The sequence below is a fragment of the Hakea prostrata genome, chromosome 4 (genome assembly GCF_041222555.1).
Source record: "Hakea prostrata isolate BN-2017 chromosome 4, UWA_Hpros_2, whole genome shotgun sequence".
NCBI lineage: Eukaryota > Viridiplantae > Streptophyta > Magnoliopsida > Proteales > Proteaceae > Hakea > Hakea prostrata.
In genome coordinates, this window is record NC_142603.1 from 25696666 (window position 1) to 25710341 (window position 13676).

At 39.9% G+C, this 13676-nt stretch overlaps 1 pseudogene across 1 annotated transcript; it reads right to left on the bottom strand.

Annotated features, from left to right (window-relative positions):
- Positions 1–9265: 9265 nt before the first annotated feature.
- Positions 9266–12489, bottom strand: LOC149018599 (1-deoxy-D-xylulose-5-phosphate synthase 2, chloroplastic-like; annotated as a pseudogene). Its single transcript, XR_016173181.1, has 8 exons — positions 12364–12489; positions 11942–12271; positions 11709–11859; positions 11345–11617; positions 10553–10808; positions 9883–10466; positions 9525–9809; positions 9266–9418 (listed from the first exon to the last, which is right to left on the bottom strand). The product of XR_016173181.1 is annotated as a 1-deoxy-D-xylulose-5-phosphate synthase 2, chloroplastic-like (transcript).
- Positions 12490–13676: the final 1187 nt, after the last annotated feature.

Consider the following 13676-nt stretch of genomic DNA (forward strand, 5'->3'; position numbering starts at 1 on the left):
GCAGAGGAGTAGAAGTATTCCTTTCTGTCTTAATAGTTCATTTCATATTCCCTCTTTTCTCTCTCTCTCTCTCTCTCCCCCCCCCCCCCCCCCACACACACACAGCAGTGACTAGTTCTCTCTGAGTGATTTCATTGATGTCTTTTCCAATGAGGTCCTTGGCAAAATGAATCATTCTCTGGTACAATCTGACAATAATGAACTAAAACTGCTGCCATATTAAAAACTAGTTTAGGTTTATCCCTCCCCATCAGAAATTAAGTCTCTTGAAAGTTACAGTTTAAATCTACCTCTCTCTCCCTGAAATTACCAAACGGGGCTGCAGAGTGGGAGATTTGGTTACTTACTTTGTCTTATTAAAGTTCCAGTCCATAGATATTAGCACTATCAACTAACTTGAAAAAGAGTCTTTGGGGCAAGTCTGTGTGAAGACCTCATCCAGAAACTTGATCTTTCAGCTCCTGAATATCCTATTCCATGCTCCGCCTCTGCTTTAAAGGTGAGATATGATGCCATTCCTGTTTTTCTGATTCATTTCTATCTTTTGTTCACAGTTTCAAAGATATTGATCCTATTTCTTTTTGATTGATTAGTAATGTGTCTTAGTTCTTATGATATTAGTTTGTGGTGTTATGGTATGAGAAAATGTAACTTGGAAGTACATTATCTTTCAAGTTAATGACTTTTATATCATACACTAGTTGGATTAATCATCTATAGTTTAGGTGCATCTCTCTGATTCTGTTCATTTCTATGAAATACTTTCGGCAACTTCTTTTGTATTACATTTTTTTTTGTCATGATTTTATATTGACTACCAATGAATTTGGGGTCCCTGTTTAAGTTCCTTGTATATCGTGGTTGTGAAAAGTGTTTGATCTATAAACTTCCTGAAATTAGGTGGAAATATTTTCTGCAAGAGTAGTTGTATTTGGTACCTATTCGCTCTTTTCACAAATTTTCCCCTGTTCTGGGTTCAGGATAAAGATTTTTGATCAATACAACTTATCAGTTCTTTCATTATTATTATTATTATTATTATTTTTTGAATTGGTTCCACTGTTTTCTATTTTCTTTTTCGGCTAGATGGCTATAAGTGTAGATTAAACTTATACTGTATCGCAGTTCCTGTAACATTTTTTTAAAACTAAATTATTGCAGTTCCTGTAACTGACTAACTAGATTGCAGCATAAAAAGATGACAGAATTGATTCAAGCTGCAAATCATGTGCTTTCCGCATGAAACTATATAAAGTGGATATGTTAGGTATCATATGTTAGGATCCCAAATAAGCATGTCATCTTATTTGGTTGTGTTTAATTCCTTAAGTGAAGGAATATAAAAATCAGGTCATGGATACTCACCATGCACAAAAATATTAAACTTTTTCCGTACTGTATGTTAATTTTGTTGCCTGGCCTGGAATGAACTGAGCTCGACTAGGCTGATTGGTCCTCATAAGTGAGCCCATCACTGTGTGATTGGGGTTTTGGCTGGGTTTTCACTCCTTGGGTTTATTGGTTTTGGGCCATGAGATTTTTCTTCGGCTTCAATTGGCTGCTTGTCAATTTTTTCATTCACTTTGTCTTTTGCCTTGTAAATTTTCTGTGGTACATTTGAATGATGTTTCAACTGAGGATAACATTTACTTAAGAGTAGTATAGAATTAGAAGAGAAGAGGAGTAGAAGTATTTCTTTCTGTCTTAATTATTAAGTTCATTTCATACTCCCTCTCCCCCCCCCCCCCCCCACCTCTTCACTCGCTGCCCTATCCCTCTTCACCACCCCACACCCAAGGTTTCAGATAAATGTTCCTGTTTTATACTTGTACTCTGTGAATAGGTGATTTTCAACTCATACTAGAGATAATTTTGCTTGTTTACTGGTCTGCCGGGTAGTAAAATTTTGGAGTATTACTGATTGTCAATAATTAACCCCAACTACATCTTGAATGGCAACATCCAATGCAACTCAGTTACCATATAAACATTGTGGTTGACTAATTCTCCCTGAGTAACTTCATTGGTTATAATGAGGTCCTTTGCAAACTGAACTATACTCTGGTTCAATCTGAAAATTATGAACTAAAAGTGTTCCATATCAAAAACTAGTTTAGATTTATTCCCTTCCCATTAGAAATGAAGTCTCTTGAAAGATACAGTTTAAATCTGAGTGTGTGTGTGTGTTGAGAGTGGGATACTTGGTTACTCACTTCATCTTATTGAAGTTGCAGTCCACAGATATTAGCACGACTAACTTGGAAAGGAGTCTTGGGGGCAAGTTTGTGTGAAGACCCAATACAGAAAGCTTGATCTGTCAGCTCCTGAAGATCCTATTAAATGCTCTGCCTCTAGTCTAAAGGTAAGCAATGTAGCTTTCCTGTATTGTTGATTCATTTCTTTCTTTTGTTCACAGTTGCAAAGACACTAATTCTATTCTTTCTTATTGAATGGTAGTGTATCTTAGTTTTTATGGTATTATTTTGCAGTCTTATGATATGAAGTAAGGTAACTTGAAGGAAATTATTCTCAAGTTTATGACCTTTATGATACACTAGTTGGATTAATCATCTTTTGCTTAGGTGCATCTCTCTGATTCTGTTCATTTATGACATTCCTTGAGCAACTTCTTTTTATTTTTTTTTTTTCTGATTTTATAACAACTACTGATAGATTTGGGTCCCTGTTTAAGTTCCTTGTATTTCGGTGGATAAAGTTGCTGCAAAAGTAGTTGTTTTTGGTACCTGTTTTGCTCTTTTCATAATTTTTTCTTTCTTTTCTGGGTTCAGAATAGAGATTTTTGATCAATACAACTTATCAGTTCATTTTTTTTTTCTCTTGAATTGGTACCACTGATGGTTTTGTATTTTCATCTTTGGCTAGATTAAACTTATTCTGTATCACAGTTTCTATAACTGACTATCTAGATTGTAGTATAAAAAGATGACAGAATTCATTCAAGCTGCAAATTATGAATCATTTTCTCAGAGGATAAGGAAAAATTCTGTAAATGATTATCAGCGATGTTTATGTTTATACGCAAACTGCAATTACATGTACGCAAGTTTCACTGGTTTTGCTAGGGTTGGAAATTTTCCTTTAAAACCTACAATCCTGTTGTACAGGATATTAACTCCTGTTTTGTCTGAATTGACATATTTAGACTAAACCTTATGTAAGTTCAGATGAAGAATAGTTTTGACCTAGATCTTGATCAAAAGGTTGTTGTCTATTCCTGGTTACATTTGAGTACACAACTACAGACACGGACCCCTGGCTCTTTTTTCCAATTTTTGAAATTGAGTTTATATCAAGGCACCTTATTAAGATGCTGTATAAAGCTAAAATCAAGCAGCTTAACAAGTTCTGGGTGATGCTTTTGAGCCACTCCATGTAAAAAGGAGTTGGTGGATTGTGAGTAAAGGAAAACTGCATTACTTTTATTGTTTTAAGTTGAAGTGACTGCCATGTCTCAGATTATTTTGATTGCATGCTTGCTTTAGTTCATCTTTCACTTTAATGTGACAACGTTGCTTTTATGTTGAGTGGCCTATGTACTTGATACTAGTTCCAGGCATGTGATTTCACATGAACTCTGACAATATATTGGTAATGTTATCAGAAATCATATGCTTTCCACATGAAACTATATACAGTAGATATGTTAGGATCCCAAATAAGCATGTCATTTTAATGAGTTGTGTCTAATTCCTAAAAGTAAAGGAATATAAAATCATGCCATGGATACTCACCTCGCACAAAAAAGTTTAACTTCTTCCCTACTGTTTGTGAACTTTGTGGCCTGGCCTGGACCAGCTGAGCTCAACTCAGCTGAGCTTGGTCCTCATACGTGATCTCATATAGGGTGGATTGAGGTTTGGGATGGTTTCCGCTCCTTGGGTCGGAGCTGGGTCTGTGCTATGTAAAATCTGAGCCTAATCCAGCCCAGTTGTCTGAAGCCACTAGCCAAAGTTGTGTCTATCTATAGAGAAGTGGTAAAAGATTGGCTTGGAGGGACCATTCCATTGAAGTCATTCTCTTTCTTTCATTTTCATGGGAGGATTAGTTTAAGTCCATGTCTGTTTCAGTAAGAAAATCACCATTTTAATTCAGTATAAAAAGTAGGGTTTACTTGAAAGTTTGCTTCAGATTTTATTTTCTTTGGGAACAGAAGTGCCTATAAAAAAAATACAAGAATTTGGTAGAACATAGAAAGTGCGGTGGTGTATCACGTAAGAGAATCCTCAATATTCCCTCTTACATTCCTTAATGATATCCCTTACAATATAAATGATGCATATATCTCCTGAATCCTCTGAACTTATAAATAGTTAGGTAAAACAAGCTATATCTTTCTTTCTTGTTTTTTCCTCTCTCTCTCTCTCCCTAGATAAATAAATAATCCATCACCAAAAGGAAAGAAGGGGGGAGAGAACGACCAGAGACCAAGGGCCGAGCCTGACAGAGGCTTGGAAGGGCAAACAAAATGCTAAATAAAACAAAAGACTAAAAACCAATGAACAAGAGCTCAAGCTCAACAGGCCTAAGGGCCAAAGTAAAACTATTTCTTCCTATTATTTTTGTTTATTTTTCCTCGAAGATGGGAGCTCGACTAAATAATCATCGGCTAAGGAGTGGCGACCTTTTGTTGAGTGAAAGCTTCTCTAGCTTTCCCAAAGAGGCAGGGAAGGGGTCTCAGTGTCAGAAGAGTCCCCAAGTTCACAATTGATCATTGAAATGGAGGCAAGGTTAGGCTCTAGGGGAGGGGAAGGGACAGGCCCAGAGGGGGAGACTAGGCTGGAATCAAAGGGGAAAGAGGAAGGTAGGGCTGGTTAAAAGAGGGCCAAGAAAGGAGTGGAAAGAAGGAAGCCTGGATGGGGGAAGGACCCAACAGAAGGCCCATGGGGTAGAGAAGAGGAGGGGGAATAAGACAGTCCAATAGAGAGGGAAAGGGGGCGAAGGTTGGGCCCAGGTGAGGGTTGGACTGGGGCTAACCTGGAACCAGAACTAGAGGTAGAATGGAGAAGAGGCCCGGTGGGGAGATAGAGGTAAGGGAGAGTGAAGGATGGTGGGCTAGGTGGGGACCACACTAGAAGAGGGAGAAGATTGGATCATGGAGTGAAGAAGGGAAGGGGAAGCATGAGAAATGGAGGTTGCAGAAGAGTTAAGCACAGAAGAGGAAATAGCAGGCAAGCAGGGTAAAGGAGGAGAAATGGTTGAGGAGGATGGTGGCATAGGAGGGGCAAGGGGCTCAGAGGTCAATGGCAAAGGCAGGGCAGGGGGCTCAGAGGTCAGCGGGAGAGGGGGGCAGAGGAGAGATGACGTGGGGAAATTAGGGAAAGAGAGACCGAGTAAAGCTGTTGCCTGTGACGGTAGGGGAGAATTGACTGGAAAACAAGGTTTTCCATTCCTCCAAGAGATGAATCAACCAATGGGAGGAGGGCTGGAACCGAAATAGTGGTTTCCAAGGTGCCAGAAGATAAAAAACCAGAGGGCAGTTGGAATCAAAGCAGGGGTTTCAGAGGGATCTCCAAGAAGAGAAAAACGGTTTTGGGTCAAAGGTGGCATTTGGCTCAGGGAAGGACCGTTGGGGCTCTCAGCCTAGTGAAGGGTTTGAGGAGCACCGTTATAGGTCGATCGGGCTGCTTCTTTACACAAGTGGAATGACCAAAAGAATTGCAACATAGGCAGTGGGGAGGTCCCCATAACAACCTCTTGGATGAAGGCAAAGCCTCCTTCCTTGACTGAAATCATAGAGGGGAGAAAGGATATTGCAGGGAATTTGATGCATATACAAGCAAATGACAATAGGTCCTTCAACAACGGTCGCATGTCCAAGTATAGCGGGGTGCCCAGATCAGAACCAACAAGGCTCAATGGAGAGGAGCCTTGGAAGAAGACCCAGAGAAGTAAGGAAGAGAAATCCTCATGCGTAAGGCACAACTTGTGGTGCCATTGCTTGAGGAAAATGGGTTTCTTCCCCACAATCCAGGGCCCTCCTTCAATGGCTCTAGCCTTGTCTGAATCAGCTGAGAATTTGAAAAGAAAGAAGCCGTGATCAAGCAAGAAAGCATCGAACATCCCAGAGGGCTTCCATTGCTTAGAGAGGGATGCTTTGACCATGGGAAGGGGGGGGGGAATGAGAGCCAAGGAAATGGCCTGAAAAATGCAATGATTCCACTGAGAAATTTCTTCATCAAGAGCTCTGGCGTACAGAATTCAAAGGTCTGCTATTCTCCAAAGAAGAGGGTATCAGTCGAAGGTGAATGCCAGATCAGGATTGCTGCACGGGAGGCAAGAAGAAAGGCCCAGAAGTGGGGGAGGGAAGGTGGAGGAGGGGTGGAGGGAGTGGTGGAGGAGGCTGAAGGGGGGGGGGGAGGTGGTGGAGGATCGGAGGCTGCGGAGGATCAGGGGGGACGCTCACTCATGACGAAGACCGCCTCTCGGGAATTGTATTTGTTCAAGTTATTTCTTTCTTTGTTCCCTTAAAGACTCTCTCATTAGGTTTCGAACATACCTTTTGGCAGACTACAAATTGATTCAGACAAATGCATTCAAGACAGTTCAGAAAATGGTGCATCAGGCACATCAAGTCGTATCCTGAGGAACCAGTATATGAATTTAGACTAGTTTAAATATAAGGGCATATACTTGGAACTTCCCTGAGCTTTCTGACAAATCAGAAAACATCCCCTGCATTTCTGACAATTACACAGATCTTCTGTACTTATACAAACTTCATAGCACTCTTAGTGTTTTTGGGTTAGATAACAATTAAATTTGAATTAGGTTTGATGTTACCATTTTGCTCCTCAAGTCTTTCTTTTTCCTCCAACCCCTTTCTAGCGACTCTGTCTGCATCCCTTCTGCTGGTCAATCCTCCCACCACTGGCACTCTTTAACTCCTTATCATACTAATTTCTGAGGATACCTAAGCTTACAAGCTTGGCCTTCCACCCCCCCCCCCAAAAAAAAAAAAAAAAAAAAAGGAAGGAACCTCCTCTTTCTTCTTTCCACTATTGACTGAATATAGCAACCTTCTTCATGAATAGGAAACCACAGAGCTCAGAGGGGAAAGGAAGGAACAAGAGTCCCTCAAAGCCCTTGCCCTCATTGCATTGCAGGTTCAAGGCCTTTGAGCACCTCTCGCTTTATTCATTTTTTTATGGAATCATATCTTCTTTACAAATTGGCGTCTGCTATGCCTTTTTTCTTGATCAATGCATCAATGAAATTGTCTGAAACTGAAGCTGCTTGGAGCTCTGTTCTTGATCTTATTTGCTTGAGGAAGTCGCGAAGCTCAAAGCTTTAATATGTTTGACTCTGGCCTTAGACTCGTTAGTGAAATTCTATTATTTTCTTTGGTGGTTCTCATCAGAGTGAGAAATTCATGACTGAGTGGAAACATGAGCTTGAGATGGTACTCGGGAGCATGGTGGGAGATCTCGCCACTGCAAAATAGAGAGATCTCGACCGAGATGGCGAGATCTCGGTCGAGATCTACCAAAATTTTGTCGTAATCTCGGTGGGTTTTAGGGCCCCAGTTGGGCTGAAATTTGGTATTTAGTCTATTTAAGGCCTTTTGAACACATTGGTGGCCTTAGAATTGTGAGAAAATAACCCTAACTACGTCTTCTAAGTCAACCCTATGTGTAAAACCGAAATGTAGAGATATCAAGTAATTCATGTTATCAACTATAAAGTATTAAATACATTACACATCAAACTATCAAAGAACTTATATGGCTTCAAAATTTTACAACCATAAGAAGTTTTAGACTTTTAATAAGTCATAAATCATAATCCATAGGTTCACAATCATAAGAGTATGTGAGTAATAAGATTACAAGACAAGCAAGAGTATCACTCAGCATTCTGCATCAACTGATGCTGAACGGTGGCCACATATGACTCCCAAGTCAACTCATCACTATAGTATGTCACATATAGGTTTAACTGTCACATTAAATTGGTTTCCATGAAAGTTAGATCAAAGCTTGTGGATCAACATATATTTACACTAAACTCACACACCCATTGTAGAATATTCTATTTGAAAAAATTCAAATTTGGGGGAAAATCTTACCTTTGTTGTAGATCTAGTTGAAATAGGCTTGAATGATGATAATTTGATGTTGTAGATGTCTTAAAGATGTTTAGAAGTTGAATCCCCAACAAATTCCGACAAAAAAATCAAGTTTCTGGCAATTTTTGATGGTTGTAGCGAGATATGGCAAGATCTCGGCGAGATGTGGCGAGATCTCCCATCTCGCGGATGTCACCTCTCATCTCGTCTCGCTAGGTCAAAATAGCGAGATCTCGCGAGATCTCCCACCATGCTCGGGAGATCTTCAATGGTGAACAAACAGTTAAAATTGCCATGGTCAATGTAGCTTATCCTGAAGGGGAAAGCCTGGGAAAGATGATGAACTATTCTTTGAGGGATTCTGGGTGGAAGATGAAGCCCATGGTATAGTGGATCATCTCTTGCCTATGGCCATGGATCAAATAGCTTCAACAGGTGCTAAAAATATGAAAGTTTTCACTACCATAAATTGGGGATGGAAGGTGCAAAATTTCACTGGGAGAAGGTGTTCAGGTCATAGGAATTTATTAAGATGATGTGGATGAGAACTCTCGTCCTTGTTAATGTTAAGCATGGAAACAATTTCATCTTCACCCAAAGTAGTTTTCTAACTTTTAAGCTAATGTTGCAGCTTTTATGAAATACAAAAAAAGCATAGAAGAGGTTTCTAAAGGCATTTATGACAAGGAGCTGAGGAGCTTCTTGGCTCTGATTGTCACAAAAATATAGGCAAATAGATTGTGGATAATTGGTAATCAGGATCTATTTCTGAGGTTCTCTATTAATTTTGTTGTGTTTTCATTGCTGAGATAGATATTTGACTCTAATAAATGTCCTATCCAGAAGAATGAGATGATTGTTGCATTTGTAGTAGGATGTTAGGTGCCATGAGCCCCAGTTGGCCGTGTCTCTGAACTTGGGGTGTGACGTAAAAGAGTTAATCTCAAAACTCTGATTGGATTCCAATAATATGATCTTCAATAAGGAAGATGTAATCCAATCAATTAATTACAGCACTGGGTGCTTGGTTTTGGAAACTTCATTTGTAGTCATGGTGGTAAGTGCTAACTGCTAACCCTCCAGTGTCATGAGAACTGAGAACAGACGCAAACTCTTACTATCCCCTCCCCCCTTGGGTTTTATTGAATCGTATAAAAAAAAAAAAAAAAAAAAAAAAAGTTACATGTTGATTAGTTGTAGGGTGCCCTTATTTTCCCCTATAGATGACAAGACAGTGGCTGCAATATGTTTAGAAGTAAGACCTGCTTGTTCCATCTGTTCTGCCTGTGATGCATGCTGAATGTATCTGTCTGGAAATGTCATGACCCTCACCTACACAACAAAAAATACAAGCTTCAATTTTCTTTCTTAAGTTTTTTGGATGAATAAGCTTAAAAAATTTACGTATAGTAGTCTGGATCTTCTGAATGTGCCATACCTTCAGATTTCCATCCATAAGTCCATTCATGATCATGAAATGAGAAATGTGGGAGCAGAAACCGCCAACTGATCCTTCTTCTGCAAGGATTAGAACTTCATGCTCCCGAGCAAGCTTCTTGATCAGATTTCCATCAAGAGGTTTGCAGAACCTTGCGTCTGCAACTGTTACTGAGATGCCAAACACTGCAACAAGTTCTGCTGCTGCCATACAATTTTGAACGATTGCTCCATAACCCAAAATAGCCACCTTATTCCCTTCCTTCAGCACTGTTCCCTTACCAATCTGGTTACATAGATGAGTTAGACCAGATCTAATCTTTATCTTCTGATATAAAATCAATCAAATATTGAAATACCTCCATAGGAGTGCCCCTATTGTTTGGTGGAAGAATGGAACCAATGCCGTTTCCTTTTGGGTATCTGAAGCAACTAGGTCTATCATCAATGGCTGCAGCTGTGGCAACCATGTTCATTAGTTCTGTTTCATCAGAAGCAGCCATTACAACCATATTGGGTAAGCATGCCATGAAAGTGATATCAAAGGCTCCGCAATGGGTAGGACCATCTGCACCCACGAGGCCAGCTCTGTCTATTCCAATTCGAACTGGAAGCTTCTGAAGATCAACATCATGAACCACCTGATCATAACCTCTCTGTAGAAAAGTAGAGTTAATTGCACAAAATGGTTTGAGGCCTTCAGCAGCCAAACCAGCAGCATATGTTATTGCATGTTGCTCAGCTATTCCGACATCGAAACAACGATCAGGAAAGTGCTTCTGAAAATGATTTAGCCCCGTTCCCCCTCCCATTGCAGCATGGATTGCAACAATTTTGTCATCTTCCACTGCTTCAGCAATTAGAGATTGTGCAAAGTACTCTGCATATGAAAGTGATTTTGCTTTGGGCTTCAACTGTTTCCCAGATTTCGGATCAAATTTTGCTGCAGCTGCGAAACCAAATTGGCATCAGCCAAAAGAAAAAAAATTGGAATTAAACTAAAACTAAAAGGAACATGAAGTATCATGCATATACCATGCATCTTATCAGCTGCAACCTCGGCTGGAGCATAGCCTTTCCCTTTCTCAGTTATGACATGGATGAGTACAGGACCTGGTGTTGCTTTCACCTTCTTTAAGATGTGCACAAGGTCTTCCACACTGTGGCCATCCACAGGGCCAATATAATGAAGCCCCAGATCTTCAAACAAGGAAGCCGAGGAGGCTCCCACTATGTCTCTAGAAGCAATGTCAAATGCTTGATCTGCAACTCGCTTTGTTAAGTTCTGTCATGGATTGGTAAAAACAATTTCAGATCATTAGTTGTTGTCTTTGTTAGGAAGCCATGGTTTCCCAAAGGCATTAATTCAAAAATCTTGTTAAATTCTGTCATGGATTTCAACACCCATGTCTCTTGCACTGGGTAGTGATACTCTGTCAAGTAAGGGTGCAACGGGTTATATATGGATCCGGTTCTAGGCAATGGAAGTGGGATATAAATCCGAATCAAGTCCCCAAGTGATTCCGAGATTGAAAACTAGATTTTATCTTGGTCAGTTTGGTTTGTATCTGGTTACATACACACTTTGACACTTACATGTATACCGTTCTTGTATTCACTTATTAAATGGTTACTTCATTGGTTACCATGTCCAATTAAATGCTACATGTATACCATTCTTGTATTCACCCCCAACCATTTAATATGTCTCTACTGTGAGAAAGAAACTTTGGGGGTTGGGGGTGCCGGAGTTCTGGGGTAGAGGATTTAGACTTGGGTTGGATGGAGAATTCATGCAGAGTATATATGAGTGTGACTTACTTCTCCTACTCCATGAAGCTGCAGGAACTTTCTGCTTGATTCGAGCTTTGCTAAGGCTTTGCTCAGAGCTCCGACAGGCTTAGCAGGGCCATCAAGGGTGGCAGTTGGAAGAGAAACTTGCTTGTTGTCATTCAAGATGATGATGAGATCTGTATCGTAATAACCGGCATTATTCATTGCTTCATATGCCTGTCCTTGCAGTCATGGCTCCATCTCCAATTACAGAAATCACATGATTATTCTTGCCTTGTAAGTCTCTGGCAACAGCCATTCCTTTCAAACAGTAAAAGATAATATGGTTTCAGAACAAGATGATCTGAGAAAGAAGAACTAAGAGTGTTTTTGAACTGTATAAACTGGGTACCTAAGGCAGCTGAGATACTGGTAGAACTATGGCCAGTGCCAAAAGCATCATAAACACTCTCATCCCTCTTCGGAAAGCCTGAAAGCCCACAAGTTTGCCTGATGGTATGCATTTTGGATCTCCGACCAGTCAATATTTTATGTGGATATGTCTGCAAGAACCCAGTTCCATCAACCATTAACAGCATTTCTAGCTTCATTCATGAAGTCACTACTCAAAGCGCAGAAAACTACCTGATGCCCAACGTCCCATATGATCTTATCTTCTGGGGTATTGAATACATGGTGAAGGGAAACAGTGAGTTCCACCACTCCAAGATTGGAGCTCAGGTGCCCACCAGTTTTTGAAACACTGTATACAATTTCTTCCCTGAGCTCATCAGCTAACATCTCAAGTTCCTTGACAGAGAGATTTTTCATGTGAATTGGGTAGTTGGTTGTGTCCAAAATAGGAGTGTAAGGCTTCTGTCCAGAATTCAGGGTTCGGACAGCTTTTTGGCAGTGGTTTTTATCAGTCTTACCATCTGAATTATTGTCCATGCCACTACCTATCACCCTGCAAAACTGCAACCCAAGAGAATGAACAGTCAACTTATTAGAAACAAGCCTTAGTTGAGTAAGAAACCTAAACCAGAAGAGAAGAAAAGAACAGAAACCTTCTGCTTGTGCTGCTGCTGCTGACAAGAATTGGCCGGAAAATCAAGGGCAGATATCACTTTCTTCATTAGCAGTCCACCAGAAAAAGCCATTGCAGCTGATAATGAATGGAGCTGATCAATAAATTCTAAGGCCACCTTCAATTCTAGTGAAAATGGTTCTTATAGTGTGGATTTCCTACGTAGAAATTCTAAGGCCACCTTTCTGAAACAAACGTCTCTGCTTGTACGTACTTACCATGTTAATGCAAGACTGGGTCTTGCTTGTCATTGACAGTGAAACGCCAACCTACCTTACGTACGTTATCATGAGGTGTAATTGTGTAACAGAGGACACTTCTTTCTAATCCTGTCCTTTTCTAATGTGGTAATTATTATTATTCCTCTTTACTTATTATATATACTAAAACTCCCCTACCTTGAAAATCTTTTCAACTACCCCTGCTTTTTCACTATTGCATCTCTTACTGATTTGTATATATGCCATTTTTTTTCCTAATGAAAGAAAATGCATGTTTTATATGCTTTTAAAACCTATAGATAGATTGTCCTCCCTAGTAATTTGTGACCTGCCTTAATTGACACAGAAGCAAAGCTGCTTTAAGAAAGAACCAACCACCCACTCTATTTTAAACAAACATACACCAACAACAAAAAAAAGTGTAGTGTAAGATTTTCAACATATTTGGCTTGGTTGCTTGGGTAGTTGTGTGATTATGGTCCGCTATTTCGAGGTAGAGGATTACGATTCTTTTTAACCTTTTTATACATGTTTGAGTGGATGATCCATCTCTTCTTTATGGTTTACTTTAGCAAATGCTTAGAGGTAAACCTTGATTCTAAACATCTGATGGAAAAATATGAGGAGAGCACAATCTTATGCAAGTCAAAGTGGATGACTCCAACTCATGAAATTCTTATAATATATGTGTTTCTAGCACAATGTTGCTAGCACAATCACAGTTGTTTTCTACATAGAGGCAATAAGTCTAAGGAGGTTTTTGTTTCAAAGTTCCATTCCTCCACAACTTTCCTCTTTCCTCCTTCCTCTCATCCCCTGAGCCTATGGGTCACCAATCCTTGTAATTGGTTTGATGATGACCCGGGGAAAAAAAAGAAAAAAAGGGCAGTTCCTATCATTGGTAGCAGCACTTCAATCACCTACATTTTCTTTTTCCACTAAAAATAGTGCCTTAAGCGCTGAAATTAAGATTGAAGTGTTGAAACTAAACCAAATGGGACCAATCCGAGGCTAATTGGATAAGGTATTGATTGGAGATTGACAAACCTATCAGTTTTGGGTTAGTTTGGTC